The sequence below is a fragment of the Sorex fumeus genome, unplaced genomic scaffold, assembly GCF_029834395.1.
Source record: "Sorex fumeus unplaced genomic scaffold, SorFum_2.1 ptg000051l, whole genome shotgun sequence".
Taxonomy (NCBI): Eukaryota; Metazoa; Chordata; class Mammalia; order Eulipotyphla; family Soricidae; genus Sorex; species Sorex fumeus.
The window spans coordinates 34,434,403-34,453,296 of record NW_026606108.1 but is presented as its reverse complement, the minus strand read 5'-3'; the positions used below and the strand labels follow the sequence as shown (position 1 = coordinate 34,453,296).

Genomic DNA, 18,894 nt, shown 5'->3' with positions numbered 1-18,894 from the left:
GTCAAGTCCAGCAGGTCAGGGGACCATGTTATGTCACAGAATGAATTCAATGTCCTCATGTGACTCTAGCTCTCTTTATCTATCTCCCTGCCACCCCACCCTCCCATATTTGGATTTAAAAGAAGGAAGAAAAACTTAAGTTGTTTCTGTCACTTTTTTGTCGTGGTTATTTTTGAATCACACCGGGTGGTGCTTTGGGGTTATTCCTAGCTCGGCACTCAGGAAACACTCCTGGGGAGCTCAGGGGATCATATGAAATGCTGGGGATCAAACCTGGGTTGGCCATATTCAAGGCAAGCGTCCTACCACTGTACTATCACTTCAGCTCCACTATTATGTTTCATAAGACTAAATACAGCTTTACAACAAATTAAGTGTCAAGAGCCTAAATCTAATGACTTTAGAACTTTATGGACCTTCATAGAGCTGTTCCTCGATTCCAGGTGTGGCTTGCCTCCAGACACCACTGGGACTAATCCGGTACAGGTGGCAGAGCTCCTCCCTTCCCCAAGAGACTCCACACCCAACCTGCACCATATACACGGGCCCTTACCACAGCTCGCTGCTCTGCTATTCTGAGGAGTCTAACTGCAGAGATTCAAACCTAGCTCAGCAAGAACACCAGAAAAGCGATGAGGGAAACATTAGAAGCCCACCAAGCTCAATGAGCAAATCATCACTGAAGACATAAACAACACTAGTAAATCCTGAGTGTCTTTAGTGCCTCCATGATGAAGATGTTCAATGAGCTCAAAGAAATGATGGCACAGGTAGTCAGTCAGAAAGCACAAGAAAGTATAAAACTCAAAATGAAAACATTACTACAATCGGAAATAAAGAACATGGTGGGTAGTATTTTTTTAAAAAAATCAATAGGGAAGCTCTGAATTAGCAGAATAAGAGAAGCTAGGCAAAAGATAAGGATCTCCAAGATGAGAGGAAGAAATTATTAAGAAATGGAAGACAGTGGAAAATAGCCTGAAAAGAAATGAACAGCACTCGAGAGAACTATGGGATGAGTTCAAGAGGAACAATATGAAAATCATTACAGTCCCTGAAAAACAGGAAAGCAAATGTGATAGAGAAACAATGGTTAAAGAAATCATCAATAAGAATTTCCAAGAGTTAAGGAATATAGTTATCAAGATCTAAGAGGCCCAAAGAGTCCCAGCAAAAATAGACCAACTAGGAAAACTCTAAGACACACTATACTCAAAATGACAAAATCCAAAGACAGAGACAGAAAACTGAAAGCAGCAAGATCATAAAAGAAGCTTATACACAAAGAAGATCTCATAGACATATGGCAGGTCTATCAAAGAAACTCTATGAGCCAGAGAGTATAGAAGGATAGAATACAAAAACTCAAGGGAATAGACATGTTATGAAGAACACTCTATCCAATTAGATTATCATTCAGATTTAAGGGAACAATAGAGTTCCATAAACAGGCAACAGCATAGGGAATTCACAGCCTTGAAACCAGTTTTACAAGAGGTGGGTATTAAAGAGCTTCTCTAAAGGACAGGACAAAGTGCCCATCATGTGGCATTGAATATGGCACTCATTAATGGTGAATATGGTTGCCCTCTACTAGATTAAGAAAGGTATGTTTTCTTCACTTGTTTGTTCATTGCAACACTCTTTTCAAAAGTCAGAATCTGGAAAAAACCTGAGTGCCCAAGAACAGATGACTGGTTTGTGACATCTACACAATGGAGTACTATGTAGCTGTTAGAAAAGATGAAGTCATGAAATTTACATACAAGTGGTACTACATGGAAAGTATCATGCTAAGCGAAATGAGTCAGAAAGAGAGGGATAGACATAGTAAGACTGCATTCATCTGGGGAACATAAAGTAACAAAATAGGAGACTAACACCCAAGAGTAGCTGAGATTAGTACCAGGAGGTTTACTCCATGGCTTGGAGGCCAGAAGCACATGCTAGGGGAAAAGGCAGCTCAGATAGAGAAGGGAGCACCAAATAAAGGGTGTGGGGAGGATCTTCCCAGGATGGGAGAAGCATGCTGAAAGTTGACTATAGACCGAACATGATTGCCACTCAATGCCTCTTTTGCAAACCACAACACCCAAAGGAATGTCCTGCCACAGAGGCAGGGTGGGATGGGGAGGATGGGGGGTGGGAGGGATACTGGGATCTGTGGTGGTGGAAAATGGGCACTGGTGGAGGGATGGGTATTTGATCGTTGTATAATTGAAACCCAAGCACAAAAATTGTAAGTCTACAACTGTACCTCATGGTGTCTCACTAATAAAAATTTTTTTAAAAAAGTATGTTTACTCCTAGCTTGCAGAGGAATATAATACAATAATACATTGTCAATAATGAATAAATGTCTTATTTATATTGGTTATAAGTATATATAACTGTTGCATTCGGAGATGGTGGTTCCGTTGAGAGCGAATGGAGCGTCAGGAACAAGGCTGTTTCTCATAAACATTGTCTTCGTAAGATTCAGCTGTAGTCCAACCTTTCCACACTCACGGTCAAAGTCCGCAAGCATTTGTGCCGCTTGGCTGATGTTTGGTGTTATTAGAACGATGTCATCAGCAAAGCGGAGGTGGTGTAGTTGCCGACCATCTATCTTCACTCCCATGTTTTCCCATTCTAGTCGTCGCATGATGTTCTCGAGGGTGGCACTGAAGAGTTTTGGTGAAATGGTATCACCCTGCCGAACCCCTCTCTTGATATGGATGATTACTTCTTTGTAGAATGGTGAGATCTTGGTAGTGAATCCGCAATAGAGCTCACGAAGGATCCTGATGTATTGAGTTTGTACGCCCTGATTGGCTAGGGCTTCCATGACCGCTTCCGTCTCAACAGAATCAAAGGCCTTCTTTAAATCAATGAACGTTAGACAGAGCGGCATCTTGAACTCCCGAGATACCTCAATGAGCTTGGTTATTGTGTGGATATGGTCGATGGTACTGAATCCTTTTCGGAATCCAGCTTGTTCACATGGTTGTCCTTCATCTAGTGTTCTGCTAATCCTATTCAGGATGACTCGAGTGAATAGTTTGTAGATGACAGACAATAGGCAGATTGGGCGATAGTTGCCAATGTCGTGGATGTCTCCTTTCTTGTATAGTAGTACAGTCTTGCTGGTTTTCCATTGGGATGGAACCTTGCATTCAGACAGGTAGCGTGTGAAGAGTCGAGCTAATGTATTGATGAGTACTGATGGTAAGTTCTTCAGGTGTTCAGGTCTGATCTTGTCTGGGCCAGGTGCTTTTTGTTTCTTTACCGACGAGATGGCATGTTGGATTTCGGAAGGGAGAACATTGGGAACGACATATCCATCATGTGGTATGTGGTATGTGGGCAAGTGGATGTGGCTATTAAAGAGATCTGAGTAGAATTCATGAATAATCTTCTCCATTGCCCTTCTGGAAGATGTGATAGATCCATCATGATGTCGGAGGGCAGTCATCTTGGTTTTGTAGTTGGTGAAGGACAGGTGGGCATTACGAATGTTTTTCCCAGCTTCTGCTGCATCTACCAGTACTGCTGCTCTCCTGTTTTTGAGGTCATCCTTGATGGCTTTTCTGCACTGTTTTGCCAGTTCGGACGTTTGCTTGTGGTTGCCTGAGGCACGTGCCACGCCACGTTGGCGAATAAGTTCAAGAGTGTTCGAAGAAAGACGGTTTTTTGTGGTTATCTCTCTCTTGGCATTCCTTGCACAATCATGGAGGTGCTGAATCATTCGATCGTATTCCTCATCAATGTTGTCAATGACGGCATCTTCCCACGTTGCTGCAACAGAGCCAAAGAGTTCCCAGTTGGTGGTTGTTCTGGGAGTCTTCTTCTTAAACCTTGCATTCTTTTCTCCTCGTTCTGTGAGGTAGAATTTTGCACGAAGAAGACGGTGGTCTGATCCCGTTTGGAATTTTGGGACAACAGCAACATCGGTTAGGCAAAACCGCCGATTGAATATGATGTGGTCTATTTCATTGTGGAACCGTCCATCGGGAGACTCCCATGTCCAACGTTTAGATTCAGCCTTTTGGAATTGTGAGTTACCATGGAAGGTTTTGGTTGACATGATGAACTCAGACAGTCTGTCACCTTGTTCGTTCCATTCCAGGCCATGGGTTCCGATGTGGAGTTCATCGACTGATCTTCTTGGTCCTATCTTGGCATTAAAATCACCGACAATGATCTTGTAGAAGGTGTGATCTTCTTTATAGAATTTCTCCAGCTCCATGTAGAATTTCTCAGTTTCTTTTTCACCATAACTGGATGTTGGTGCGTAGACAACAAAGATAGAAACTGCCGGTAGTGAGCCACATTTATTCAAGTGTAATCGTCCGATTCGGGTTGTTAGGCATTCAAATGAATCAATGCTTGTGACTAAGTTTGTGTTGACAAGGATACCGACACCACCGACGCCTCTTTTATCACATGTTCCAAGGAACAGTTCTTCTCCAGTGTCGAAAACAGCATGATGGGATTGATGTCTTCTCGTTTCGGTCAGACCAATGATGTCGTACTTGATCTTTCGTGCTTGTACCATAAGGTCTTCAATGGATGCAGCAGATGCCAGCTTATATATACTTATATATACTTAGGTCAAGAAATCAACATGATGAATGACCTGGCACCTGAGTTACGCAGGAGGAAGAGAGCGGCTTGGAATGCCTTCAAGAGCATTGAAGAAATAACTAAAAGGACAAAGAACCTCCAACTACGAGCACATCTCTTTGATTCCACTATTCTTCCTGCATTAACATATGCCTCAGAGACCTGGACCCTACGAAAACAGGATGAGAACACTATTCGGGTCTCTCAAAGAGGAATCGAAAGAACTATGCTTGGAATATCACGATTCACTCAAATGAGAGATAGAATCCGGAGTTCTGATCTTCGTCAACGCTCAAGAATCAGAGACGCTGTCTCATTTGCCAAGACATCAAAAATCAGATGGGCTGGACATGTAATGAGGTTTACAGACAACCGCTGGACTAGAGCCATTACTGAATTGGATTCCACGAGACATCAAAAGATCACGTGGACGCCCACCTATAAGATGGTCAGACTTCTTCGTCAAGACCCTAAATGATCGGTTTGAGGCTCTACATGTTCCTAAAACGAACAGATACCATTGGGCTACGCTAGCACGCAACCGGGATGAATGGAGACGTTACTGGCACCCGCTCGAATAAATCGATGAATAACGGGGATTAAGTGATTAAGTGATTATATTGGTTAAATCACTTAGCAATCGGAGCGATAGTACAGCAGGTAGGGTATTTACCTTGTACGCAACCAACCTGGGTTCAATTCCTGGCATCCCATATGGTTCCCCAAGCACTGCCAGAAGTAATTCCTAAGTGCAGAGCCAGGAATAACCCCTGAGCATTGCTGGATATGACCCAAAGAGTAATAAATAAATTAATAAATCACTTAGCAATCAACCATCACAAAATGAATTTTATTGATAATTCCATTTGCCATTCCTTCAAGTATAGTTAGAGCAAGTAATATGAAATAAATCTGTTATACCTGCCAAGGGAGTAGGCTGGGGGATGGAGGGCAACCTGGGGACATTGGTGGAGGGAGGGACACTGCTGGGGGATAGTGTTTGGAACATTGTCATTGTCACTGTCACTATCCTCCCATTGTTCACTGATTTGCTTGAGTGGGCCCAGTAACATTGTGAGACTTACTGTGTTTGGCATATCGAATATGTCACGGGTAGCTTGCCAGGCTTTGCCGTGCGGGTGAGATTCTCTCGGTAGCTTGCCAGGCTCTTGGAGAGGGGCAGAGGAATCGAACTCAGGTCAGCCATGTTGGCTGCATGCAAGGCAAACGCCCTACATGCTGTGCTATCGCTCAAGCCCTGGAACATTGTATGCTATCATAAACATTGCAAATCAGTGTCTTATCAAAAAAATTTTAATAAAAATTTAAAAAAGAAAACGATTTATAATTTTAAATTTATAGTGAATATAAATTCACTATAAATATAAATTCTCCACCAGGGCCCAACAGCTGAAGACCTCCGGGCCCCAGCCAAGGCCATGCTGGGACCACTCTCCACACACTTGGATGAGCCTCACGCATAAAAGAACTGGCAGAGGAACCCAGGTGTGTGGGACCCGGGACTGAGATCTCCAAGCCTGCACGGTTTGGGACTGGACCTGCCAGTAGCTAGACAGTTACACCCATCAACTGCCGTGTAACCCCAACAACGGCCAGGATCCAGAGATTATCACACTCAGCATTAGCGGCTGCGCGACATCTTATCATCTCATTCCTACTTTGAACAAACTGACAGGCTACCGAATGTAACCTGCCCACATGGCAGAGTGTGGCAAACTCCCCGTGGTATACCCAATATGCCAAATACCAGTAACAATGATGGGTCTCATTCTCCTAACCCTGAAAGAGCCTTGAATATGGCACTTTTAAAAAAAAATCTCAGGGCTAGGACGAAGGAGACATTACTGGGGCCTGCTCGAGGCAATCGATGAACAACAGGATGGTCGTGATCGTGATAGTGAATATTGAGCTGGAGCGATAGCACAGCGGGTAGAGCGTTTGCCTTGCACGCTGCTGACCGGGGTTCGATTCCTCTGTCCCTCTTGGAGAGCCCAGCAAGCTACCGAGAGTATCCCTCCTGCATGGCAAAGCCTGGCAAGCTCCCCGCAGCGTATTCAATATGCCAAAAACAGAAACAACAAGTCTCACAATGGAGACGTTACTGGTGTCCACTCAAGCAAATTGATGAACAACGGGAGGACAGGGTGTGACAGTGAATCATAAAGCAGAACTCAATCACTAGAAATTAAAAGACATAGTCAGCATCACAGATATAGGACAGCAGACAGGGTGCTTGCCTTGCACATGGCTGGCCCAGGTTCATCTTCAGCACCCCATGTGGTCTCCTGAGCACCATGAAGTGTGACCCCTGAGCCAGAGAAAGAATAAACTCTGGGTGGTTTGCAGTACAGATACCGACAGATACCCAACAGAGCTGGGTGTGGCACCAAAACAACAAAAGACATAAACACTATTTAGAAAAACATCTAGGAACTGGAGTGGGACAGCAGCAAGCAGGGTGCTTGCCTTATGATATGTTTGACCCCGGTTCAATCCCCAGCACCCATATGGTCACCAGAGCTTGCCAAGACTGATTCCTGTTATAAAATAACATAATATGAGACTGACACCAAGGACAGTAGAGACAGGGCCAGGAATATTGCTCCATGGTTGGAAGCCTGCCTCATGAGCTGGGGGAGAAGGCAGCTGGAAAACAGAAGGGATCACTAAGTCAATGACAGTTGGAGGAATCGATCAGGATGGGAGATGTAAGCAGATAAAGGATCAAATATGATGACCTCTTGGTATCTGTACTGCAAATCATAATGCCCAAAAGTAGAAAGGGAGTATGGGGGAAATTGATAGAGGCAGGGGGAGGGTTGGGATGGTATGTGTGTGGGGGGGGGGGCGGGGGGGAGTGATAGTGGAAAATATGCACTGGTGGATGGAGGGGTGTTCAATCATTGTATGACTGAAACTCAATCAAGAAAACTTTGTAACTATCTCACGGTGATTCAATAAAAATAATAAATAAATAAAATAAAAGAGTGATTCCTGAGCACAGAGCCAGAGAAAAAGTAATCTTGAGCACCAATGGGTATGGCCCCGAATCCAGTATATACAGGTGTACATATACATATGTATATTAAAGAAGTCATACTGAATATTTTTAAGCCAGTGTTTTCTCTTGAACATGTATCTCTATAGTTTGTCTGATCTCTCTTTGCTTTCGTTTTCCTCTCTGGAGAAGTCCATGTTCTCTCTTGAACATGTACTTCCTCTCTTTTTCTCTCCTCACAACCTTTTTTGTTTGTTTTTGAGCCATACCCTGTGGTGCTCAGGCTTACACCTGGCTCAAAGCTCAGGGGTCACTTCTGGTAGTGCTCAGGGGACCATATAGGTTACTGGGGAATCAGATCAGGGCTGGAGGCATGCAAGGCAAGCAAGCAACTTACCCACTATACTATCAGTCCAGACACCCCCCAAAAAAACTTTCTGATTTTTTTCTTTCCTTGCATTTATTTTTTCATTTGTTCATTTTTGGACCACACCTGGTTGTGCTCAGGGATTACTCCTGGCAGGACTTGGGAGTGGGCGTCAGGGATCAATCCAGGTCAGCAGCATGTAAGGCAAGTGCGTCCTGCCTGATGTATTATCTCTCCAACCCATAAAAATACATTTTTTAATTTCTTTGCTTTTGGCTACACCCAGCAGTGTTTAGGGCTTCCTTCTGGCTCTGTGCTCAGGGATCATTCCTGGCAGGCTCAGGGAACCCTACCCTGTATTGTATCATGAATCAAACCTGGGTCAGCCACATTCAAGACAAGTGACTTCCCTATTATACTACCTCTCCAATCTCCCCTCACTTCTAAGTTGGTTGCATTCTATGAAGACTATCTTGCTCCTACACTCACTCTCTCTCTCTCTCTCTCTCTCTCTCACACACACACACACATATCATGTAGGTAATTATAATTAAAAGGAATATCCACAATGAAGATTGAATAATTATGAATATTTATACTACAAATAATACATCATCAAAATCAGTGAGAAGAAATGATAGGACATACAGAACAAACAGAATTAGTCATAGATGTGATTTTCATCCCTTAATCCACAAGTAGCTTAAGTAGACAAAGTAGAGATATGGAATATTTAAATATATTATTTAAAAGGCAGAGGCCAGAGATACAGCACATCGGGTAAGGTGCCTGCATTGCACACAGCCAGCTCACTGCAATCCCCAGCACTGAGCCCTACAAGAAGTGATCCCTAAACACAGAACCAGGAATAAGCCCTGAATACAACCAGGTGTGCCCCCACTCCCAGCAAAACAAAAACTACTTGCTAGGTAAAGGGATATTTCTGATAACCTTTCAGTATCTGTATTGCAAACCATAATGCCAGAGAGAGAGAGAGAGAGAGAGAGAGAGAGAGAGAGAGAGAAAAGAGAGGCAAAGAGGCAGGCTGGGGGGTAGGTAGAGGGGGGTGATGGGAGGGAACCTGGAGACACTGGTGCTTGAAAATGTACACTGGTGGAGGGATGGATGTTGGAACACTGTACAACTGAAACCTAATCATGAACAGCTTTATTAGGGTCTATCTCACAGTGATTCAATTAAAAACATAAAGTACTTTGAAAGCTAAAAATTAAAAAAAAACAACTTGCTGTATTTTATATTCTTAAAAACTGGTCACGATCACGATGATCACAACCATCCTGTTGTTCGTGGATTGCCTGGAGCAGGCTCCAGTAACGTCTCCTTCGTCCTAAACCTGAGATTTTTAAAAAGTGCCATATTCAAGGCTCTTTCAGGCTTAGGAGAATGAGACCCATCATTGTTACTGGTATTTGGCATATTGGGTACGCCACGGGGAGTTTGCCAGACTCTGCTGTGTGGGCAGGTTACATTCGGTAGCCTGCCGGGTTTGTCCAAAGTAATAATAAGATGTCGCGCGGCCGCAAATGCGGCCACATGCTTCCGGGAGCTGAGTTTTATAGTCTCTGGATCTTGGCCGTTGATGGGATTACAAAAGCCAAGGGGCCAGTTGGTGGGTGTGACCCCTGCCTACTGGAAGGTGGGAGGATCTGGGTGGAGGATGCTCAGCCCCTATCCGAGTAGGCTTGGAGATCTCAGCCCTGGGACCCGCATGTCTTTGTTCCTCTGCCAGTACCTTCATGTGTGTGGAGAGTCATCTCAGCATGGTGGTAGCTGGTTCTGGAGGTCTTCGGCTGCCGGAGCCCTGGTCGGGGCGGGGAGGGAAACTCAACCCGCTCCCCTTCAAGGGGCCCCGGTGAGGACAGCCAGGTGCGGGGGCAGGAGACTCTGCACTGCGCGAAAACTGGTAATATACTCAAATACATTCTAAAAAGTATAAATTGTATGGTAACTTCCTTTAGTAAAGTTAAAAAGAGGAGCCTGAGAGATAGCACAGGGGTTGAGATGCTTGCCTTGTATGCAGCCAACCCTGCTTCAAATCCCTGGTACCACACATGGTTCCATGTGTGCTGCTAGAGATCATTCCACACCCCAAATTAAAAACAAGAACAACTCACAAAAGTAACAAAAAAACTACTACCTGGAAAAAAAATGTAATTCCTTCTTTTAAAATTCTTAGATAATATAAGCACTATATATAGGAAACATCTAAAGGAACATATCAATAATAATGAACTTCAAAGAATAAAAATTAGGCATCTAATCAAGAAGGTAGATACATAATGACAAAATTAACAGGGAGTACAGGAAAGAACATAAATGAAGAGGCTAGAAGGATAGCCCAGAGGACTGAGTATTTGCCTGGCATATGTGGGAAGCCTGAGTTCTATCCCCAGTCACTGCTGGGAGCAACCTCTGAGCCACATAGCAGTCCCTGCACGCTTCGTGGTAAGGTCCCCCCCAACAAAAAATGAATAGAAAGGCATATGGAAATGAATTAGAAGGGGGAAATAGCAAGACTGATGAATCTAACAGCTGCAATTTTAAAATATATATAATGAAAAATTAGTTTAAAAACAAGATATAAAAGAAAGCACAAATAAACTAAATAAATCATGATAATGGAAAAGTACAAATGAAAGATTGATTGGAGATTGAACCTGGGTTAGCCACATGAAGGTAAGCTCCTTTCCCCACCCCCTGTACTATCCATCTGGCCCACTCTCAATCCTTTACATTTAGGATTTTTTAATGTAAAAAAAATCTAAACAAATTTCACACTATTTTTTTTGTTTTTGTTTTTTGGGCCATATGCAGCTGTGCTCAGGGATCACTAATGGCAGGGATTGGGAGACCATATGGGGTATTAGTAATTGAACCCAGGTCAGCTGCATGCAAGGCAAGTCTACCCACTGTACTATCTCTCTAGCCACAGTTTACATCAATTCTTTAAACAATGGTAAAAGAGTTCACTAGTAAATCATCAAAACTGATGCCAGAAGAGAAAAAATAAAATGATTAGTAGACGTGAAAGGCAAATGTATCTGAGTGATACCAAAATGTAAGTTCCCAATGTCACAGAGCAAGTGAACCAATCCTTTAAGGAATATTTAACTCCAATATTATTTAAACTGTTCCACAATGTATACTATAAAGAACATTTTCAAATTATTTTTATAACATTGCTTCAAAATTCTCACAGAGATAGAATGTACTAATGAAACCAGACCAATCTTACATTAATTCAAATTTTAAGAAAATTTTAGCAACGTAATGAAAACAAAATACCATGAACACATAGGAATGGTTCTAAGAATGCAAGGATGGTTCAATTCTAGGTAAGATATTGACTAAATTTTCATATTACTAAATCAAAAGAAAAGGTGACTTCCATAAACTCTGAAAATGATCTGATAAACTAAATATAAATTACATGCATTAATGTCTGAAACAATTTAAAACTTTGAAAGAATAAATGGGCTCTTCTTTAAGTGACTGAATATATTCACAGTTCAAAAGAAACATCATTACATCATTTTTTATAGGAAACTACTAGAATTCTCATTAAAAATGTTAATATTCTGTTGGTGATACAGGAGAAAAAGTACAATCACGCATTGGTAGAGAGTTTAAATTGATGAAATCATTAAGAGAACTTGACAATATTCACCAAAATACAAAAGTGTCCGTGCCTATAGGGAAAAAATGCTGATGTGTTCAGCCAAACAAGTATATTCCTAGGAAGATGTCCTACAGACATGTTTAGATTCTAAATTACAATAATGGTGACTAGAGAATGAAACAACCATGAACTTGAAAAAATCCATAGTCCACAAAAGATTAGATCTCTTATATTTTTTAACACTGGAATACTATGTAGTCATTAAGAAGACTGAGGAAACCATTTAACCTATGACATGATAAGACCTCTAAGATATATCACTCAATGAAAAATAAAATGCCTAATAGTCTTTGAACTGTAAAGAAAGAAAAAATAGAAATAACATGCAATAATGTCTCTGGAACAATACACAAGGAAATAATAATATTGAATGATATAGGTTGTAGAAAGGGAACTGGTTAGTTGAGAATAAGGAAGAAACATACTCTGGTATATTTACGTACATATCTTATCTATCTTTTAAACTAGTTTTTAAGAATTAGTTTTGGGGGGAAATGATCAAACCATGTAAATGAAGGTTTCACTGTAAAGGGGACTGGGACGCTGCAATGTAAGCAACCTGGTTTATATTAAAATATTTTGGCTCATGTTAACTTCTTAACATATGCCTACCTGTTTAGGTGGGTTTTTAGTGCCAATTTACAGCATAGTTTGTCCATGAGCCATGTTCTGTTGAGCCACAGCCATTTCAAACAAACATATGGCCAACAAATAACATATAATGGCTGATAATAGTTTCAGTCTTTCCTCTATTGCAAATTACAAACATTTTATGAACAAGTCAATGAATGCATGATGAAGTATGACTTTTTAAGTCACTCTGCCATTTTAAGGAATGTAAGCATTACAATCACAGTAAATTGGACCAATGAAGTTTGTCATTTGGAAATCTCCAAACCATCAGCAATTAAAAGATTTTTCCATGAACCCCAAATCAAGTATTCTTTGAGAACTTTAATTTTTTTCTTAAAGTTCCTTTTGTTTCATTTTATTCCGTGAAAATCTGAAAGACTATCTGATGCAAAAAACTAAAACAAAAATCTTGTATCAATCTGTGAAATGTTTAACAGCATCCTAAATTTAAAATGCAGCTTTGGCCCATGAATGTATGATTTATTAAAGTTCTAAGACCTAACTTTTAACACATATTTACAATACAAATCTTTCATTACTCAGAGAAATTCTCTTTGATATATGTTCTTTAAATCAGTTGCCTTTTATATTTTGATTATAGACTATTTTAATTATGCACTAAAAAAGAACATATCTCCCACTAAGAAAATGAGCACCAGTGACTCCAAAGTAATTTCCCTAGTACAATCTCCATTAAGCCTCTAACTACTTCCTTTACTAATTCAATGAATTAGAACTCTATTGTTTATGAATCACCTTTATGTTTGTAGGCCTATAACCCTTCTTTTATAAAACACAATTGCTATGGAAGGAAATGATATTTATGTCTGATTAGAAATGAAAACACTATTACATAAATCAGTTTGGGCATTTCTTCACGTCTTGAAACATGATCAGCAATTTAGTCTAATTGGTGATCAAGGAAACTATCTTGTGATCAATTAAAGTAATTACCAGATTCCGGCAACACAACCTAGCTTAATTTCAGCTAGCGTCTGCACTTCTTCAACTTTAATTAAAAATAATGAAAATTATTAAGCACAAGGCACAGCAAGCTCATTGCTGAGCACGCACATGTTACAGGACAGGACCTTCCCTTGGTGTAAGCAACTGATCAACCACATAAACATTGTTTGGTGCACCAAGGATAGGTGTTCTTTGCCACAGAACATGGTTACATGTCTCACCAAGACTTTCTCAAGGAAAACAAGGTTAACTGTTCTAACCGCTGCAAAGAGAACATCAGATCTTAATCTGCCGGCAACACAAAAATATTCTCTTCTAGCAACATGGGAATTGTGAGGCACAGACTTACTACAGATATATCTGATGCGTGCATTTTCTCTCCTCCACACTCACCATATTTGGAGCAACATGCTCAACTATAGAGACTTAGGGTTAAAGACCTAGGTTTAAGTTCTGACACTTGCATTCACCAGCTATGTGACCCCATCAACAATACTCAACATTTGAAATGAACTTGCATCCTCATATGTAAAAAGGAGGTAAGTCCTATAATATACTGTATGCCAAGCATTCTATCAGGCACTGTTAATACAAGTGATGATTATCAGACTCAACACTTCAACATTATAGTGTCTATGGACTGGACAGGAAAATTTCCTTTCCAAACCTAATACAGGAACAATCTGAAAGTCAAAGAAATTCACCTTTGCAAGGCTGAGAAAACCAGAAACACATTTAAAACTACTTCTCTAAGGGTAGGTATCTTCAGAGAAAGATTTCCAGAGAAAATGGCAATCTGGGGCCAGAGCAGCAGGCAGGGCGTTTGCCTTGCAAGTGGCCAATCCAGGTTCAATCCCCGGCATCCCATATAGTCCCCCAAGCACCGCTGGGAATAATTCCTGAATGAAGAGCCAGGAGTAACCCCTGAGTATCGATGGGTGTGACCCAAAAAGGAAAAAAGGAAAGAAGGAAGAAAGAGAAAGAAAGAAAGAGAGAGACGGAGGGAGGGAGGGAGGGAGGGAGGGAGGAAGGAAGGAAGGAAGGAAGGAAGGAAGGAAGGAAGGAAGGAAGGAAGGAAGGAAAAGTAAGAATAATGGCAATCTGTGAGCAAGCATCCAAGCCCAGCGGGTGACTATGCTTATTTCCCTGAAAAGACAGATTGAAGACCTTACCTGAGACCCAAGGGGATCCAGCTGTGTATGTTTTGGAGCAGACACAACAACCCCCATCAAGCTGGGGTCACTAGTCTATCTCCTTTCTTCTTGATCAGCAGCAGAGTCCAACATTTCTAATAACTCAGGCCAAGAATATCCACCTCTGCAATTAAAACTGGTTTCCCCAGGCACTTGAGACAAATGTCCACAAGCTTCTGAAAGGACAGCCTGCTCTCTGTGCCCTACTGACTCTGTGCCTCCTCGGCTCAGATGCTAAGTACACCACCTGTGAGAGCTGCTCACTTCTAAGCAGTACCTTCAAAAGCTGTACTCAAAACACTGTATGCAGGAGTCTTTAAAAGACGTTATTAAAGTAGCATTTTTGGCATTTCCCATAAAATTATTTTAAAAGCCATTTGGGAAAACAAGGCATCACGCCTAGCCAATTACAGTACCATCTTCAATATTTTTACTGTTAAATGAAAAAGGAAGATGCAAAACAAAAAAAAATTTTTTTTTCAGAATTAGGGTTTATCACTACATTAGTGTAAATTCTTTCTGATTTTCTCTCTCAGCAGCAGAGTTTAAACAACATAAACACCTCTACATGTGACTTTATCTAAAAGCTCTTAGTTTCTGTTCCATTTTTAGCCAAAGTTCTGTAACTCAATAGAACTCACACAGCTGATGTGTGCCAAAAAAGGCATGCTGGCCAAGATGATCACAAACTGAGAATAACTTCCCTGAAAATACACCAGTCATTTTTGAATTCTTCAGCACATAAGGTTAAATTACATTTTCCCATATCATCATCAGCTACTACTGAGCAGAACAATAATTCAGCCTGATTAACTGCTAGGATTTCTTACACTCCTTCAGTTCTGCTCTCTTGGAAACGGCACATTTCACCAGTTTTTGATCCAAACCTCTCCCTAAATAATAATTCAAGACTGGTTCCAAAAAAGAAGCCATTTCTCTACCTAAGTTCTCTAATGTCAAAATAATTTTTGATGCTTTACTATTCGCCAGGGCTGCTCAATATTGCTAATCAGTTGACTCAGAAAAATCCCATTGAAAGTTTTCTTCCCTAACCTTCTAAACAAAAAATCTGTATGTTTTCATTTCGGGAGTCTTATAAAGTGCAAAGACTGTTGACATTTTTTTGTTTTGTTTCAGCAGCCCTTTAAGAATTAGAATTTATGTTCCTTGATATTTTCATCATTATAAAATTTATAAAAATTCTAACTACACACAAAATTCTCTCTAAGCTTTAAGTTTATATATCAAAATCACTATAACATCTGGAATATCTGCCCAAATACATTTTACATAAATAAATACGCAAAATGACATCTACTTCCTATTTTTTCTTAAAAATCAACTGTTTCCTTTTAAAAGCTACAACTACTTACACTACATAATTCCTAAATATTGTAATAAGAATCTATATGCACTTAATTTTAAAGAAAAAAATTAAAAGGTTTTTACTCAAATTTGGACGTGTTCAACCATAATTTTTTTAAAAATCCTACAATAATTCAATAATTAAAAGAGCAGAGGAAGAAAATATGGGCTTATGGGAGAAAGAACACCCAACACACACACACACACACACACACACTCACACACTCACACACACACACATAGAGAGAACACAACCATCACCACGACCCATACCTCGTTAGGCTGCAAGGTAGAGAATATACACTTTCCATGAAACAGTACACATTTGTAAAACAGAACCGCTCCCACTTCACATCACAAAGCATCACAAAGTACAAAAAGGTCTGCAAGACATCAACAAAATCCCAATTTTCTTTTATTGATTTTTTTCAATGGAATCAACTCTCCCATTTTGGCAACATTTTGCTAGCATTTTCTGTAAGAAAAGTGCATCAGTCAAAGATTCAAGCCTGATCAGACAACCTAATAATTCCACACAGCACCTCTGGTGATAGATGGCTGCAGTGCATCACCGAGTCAAAAGAACACAGTGCCAATCCAGAAGCAGTCACTGAAGACAGAGACCATCTCAAGAATGGTCTGTATTTATTTGTTTCAAAGTGCACACACAGGTTGTGAACTTGGAAAGATCCCCGAGTCTGTCAAGAGTCTTCAGATCCTGAGCGGAAGCAAACCACAAATATATTTGGAATTTATCATCACCGTGTTATGATGAGGCTTAAGGGGAGATCTATTCCTGTCCCTTATAGACTGAAACTAGGAATCTTCTAGTTTTTTGCGTTTTAAATAGTATTACTAAGGAATTAAAGAAAATCTCAGACCTTGTAGCACAAAGAGAGTTAAAGTAAGTTCAGCACTTACCCTACTTTTAGAATCAAAAGACTCATAAGGTCTGAGAGTGGTGTCCTCACCTCCTGCGAAGTTCTCATCTCAACTCTATCTCCTTCAGTCTCGAGTGACTCTCAACCTCTCTCACTTGACCAGGTCCCTTTAAGTCAGATGTTCAACATTTCGCTTCCCCGTAAGTGAGATGAGGTCTAATAAAAACCTGCAGAATGCTCTGCTTGGGGAAACTTGTCACTGTGGAATACAAAAAAGGCTCCAATTTATTTGGAGCCTACACCAAGTAATTTTGTGCCTTTTGTGTGTGTGTGTGTGTGTGTGTGTGTGTGTGTGTGTGTTTTAATTTAGAAAATTTGCTGTGTGGCCAAATAAACTTAGTAGCATCCTGGATATGAATGAAAAATTATAAGCCTCTGTGTTAACAATTTACAAATAAAGTTAACAAATCAAGATACAGCAATGAACAGAGGAAATATTTAAAGGAACAAATGCTTACTTGAGCCAATTAAGTCCATTCTTTTTGCAATCTTCCTATCTAAATGACCTCAACTTCTGCTGTTGGTCTAGTAGAGTTATGGGAGTTTGGACTGTGTTTTTATAAGTAATTCATGATATCCTGAAAGGGGAAAAAAAACCAACAACTTTGTTTTCCTGAACACACAGAAGTGGGCGAGTTTGCCTCTGCCTTCGACAGGCTCCACTTGGATTCAGCTCAGAGCATGGCCTTCTCTGTGCAGGTGAGGGATGCCCCCCCGGGCACTGCAGAGCCAAGCTCCCACTGCACCAAGAACTAACCATGCAGCTCATTTGCAGTTCCATCAGAGGAAAAGGATGCAACACAGTTCAGAAATACAGGACAAAGAAAGTACAGAGTGACGGAGTGGGAACACACTGCCGTCAGATGCAACTGCTAAAGAAAAGTTCTTCCCTTTTGTTTCCTTAAGTTTATTATTTCATACCTTATGCAAATCATACTTTACATATTAGGCAATAATATTTGAGAAATACTCAAGTCAAATTAAAGGCTTCAATAGCCTTGCCAAAAGCACTGTGATTTTCCTATAAAAAAATTATTCCAATTTGTTGATCTTACATAGGATGAAACATACTGTAACAATCTTCATAATTTATGTCCTGTTGGGACACAATGATTTAAAGTAACATAATACAGAGCCGCATCACGGCTAATCTAAACCACCTGACCAGATAAACACCAGCTTCCCTTCTCTCTTCAGCAAGGGCATTTCTGTTTATTGTCATATCATTTCCTCACTCGAGGAACATGCAGAATAAATGCAGCCAACCTGCATTTCAGCAGGAGGCTGAGCTGGCCTTTCCCATGTCAGGAGGTTTGTGTGCACGCAGGTACCAGTACAATGTCAAGGGCTTACAAGACAGAAAACAATCCTAAAATTCCACCCTCAAAATCATTTACAGTGAAGCCAATATGGATTCATCCCTTACAATCTGGACCAGGTGTGGTGTTATAAACCACAATCTTCGGGGTTTTTCCCCCCCTTCATGTCACTGAAGAGGTAATTCTTTAAAACAAATTATGGTGCTTACCATGAGCCAAATTTTTATGAACACTTCAACCATGCCTCTTGCCATGTTCACTGACACTCGAGATCTGATGAACCAAACTAAAACACCCAAATCAACCAGCATCATTTGAGGGTAAGGCTTTGGTTGATGAAGAAGACAAAGAGTCCATAAGGCACATATCGATACCCATGGCCCTTTCTGGTATCGAGCACTACAGGCGGATTCCAAATTGCAAGGTTTCTCCAGGGTCCAGATCCCGTCGCCCTCCTCACATATGCAAACCTTACTAGGCAGAGGGAGGGCTTTCAGGGGGGACTTAAGGCAAGGGTTTAAAGTTTCAATCGCAAAAGAAAAAGTGCAGGAACATATGTGCATTCGGCAGATAACAATTCACTGAAAATATTTTAAATCAAAACAAAACGCCTGTCTGACCAAATTTTTATAAACTCAGTTGGGGAAGAGGAAAACAAACAATTGTTTAAAAGTGGTTTCAAATAATACTTTCTGCTATTACTGAGAATTTTCAAAGCTTTTCATGCTCCATTGGAAAAGGCTCTGCTTCACAAGCTGTTCTGGTTGGTCCTGCCAAAGAAATGGT

At 40.7% G+C, this 18,894-nt stretch overlaps 1 protein-coding gene across 2 annotated transcripts in view; it reads right to left on the bottom strand.

The window, feature by feature from the left end:
- The window catches only part of PCBD2 (pterin-4 alpha-carbinolamine dehydratase 2), a 69,065-nt gene that overhangs the window by 10,608 nt on the left and 39,563 nt on the right, over positions 1 to 18,894 (bottom strand). The gene's annotated exons all lie outside the window — the stretch shown is intronic.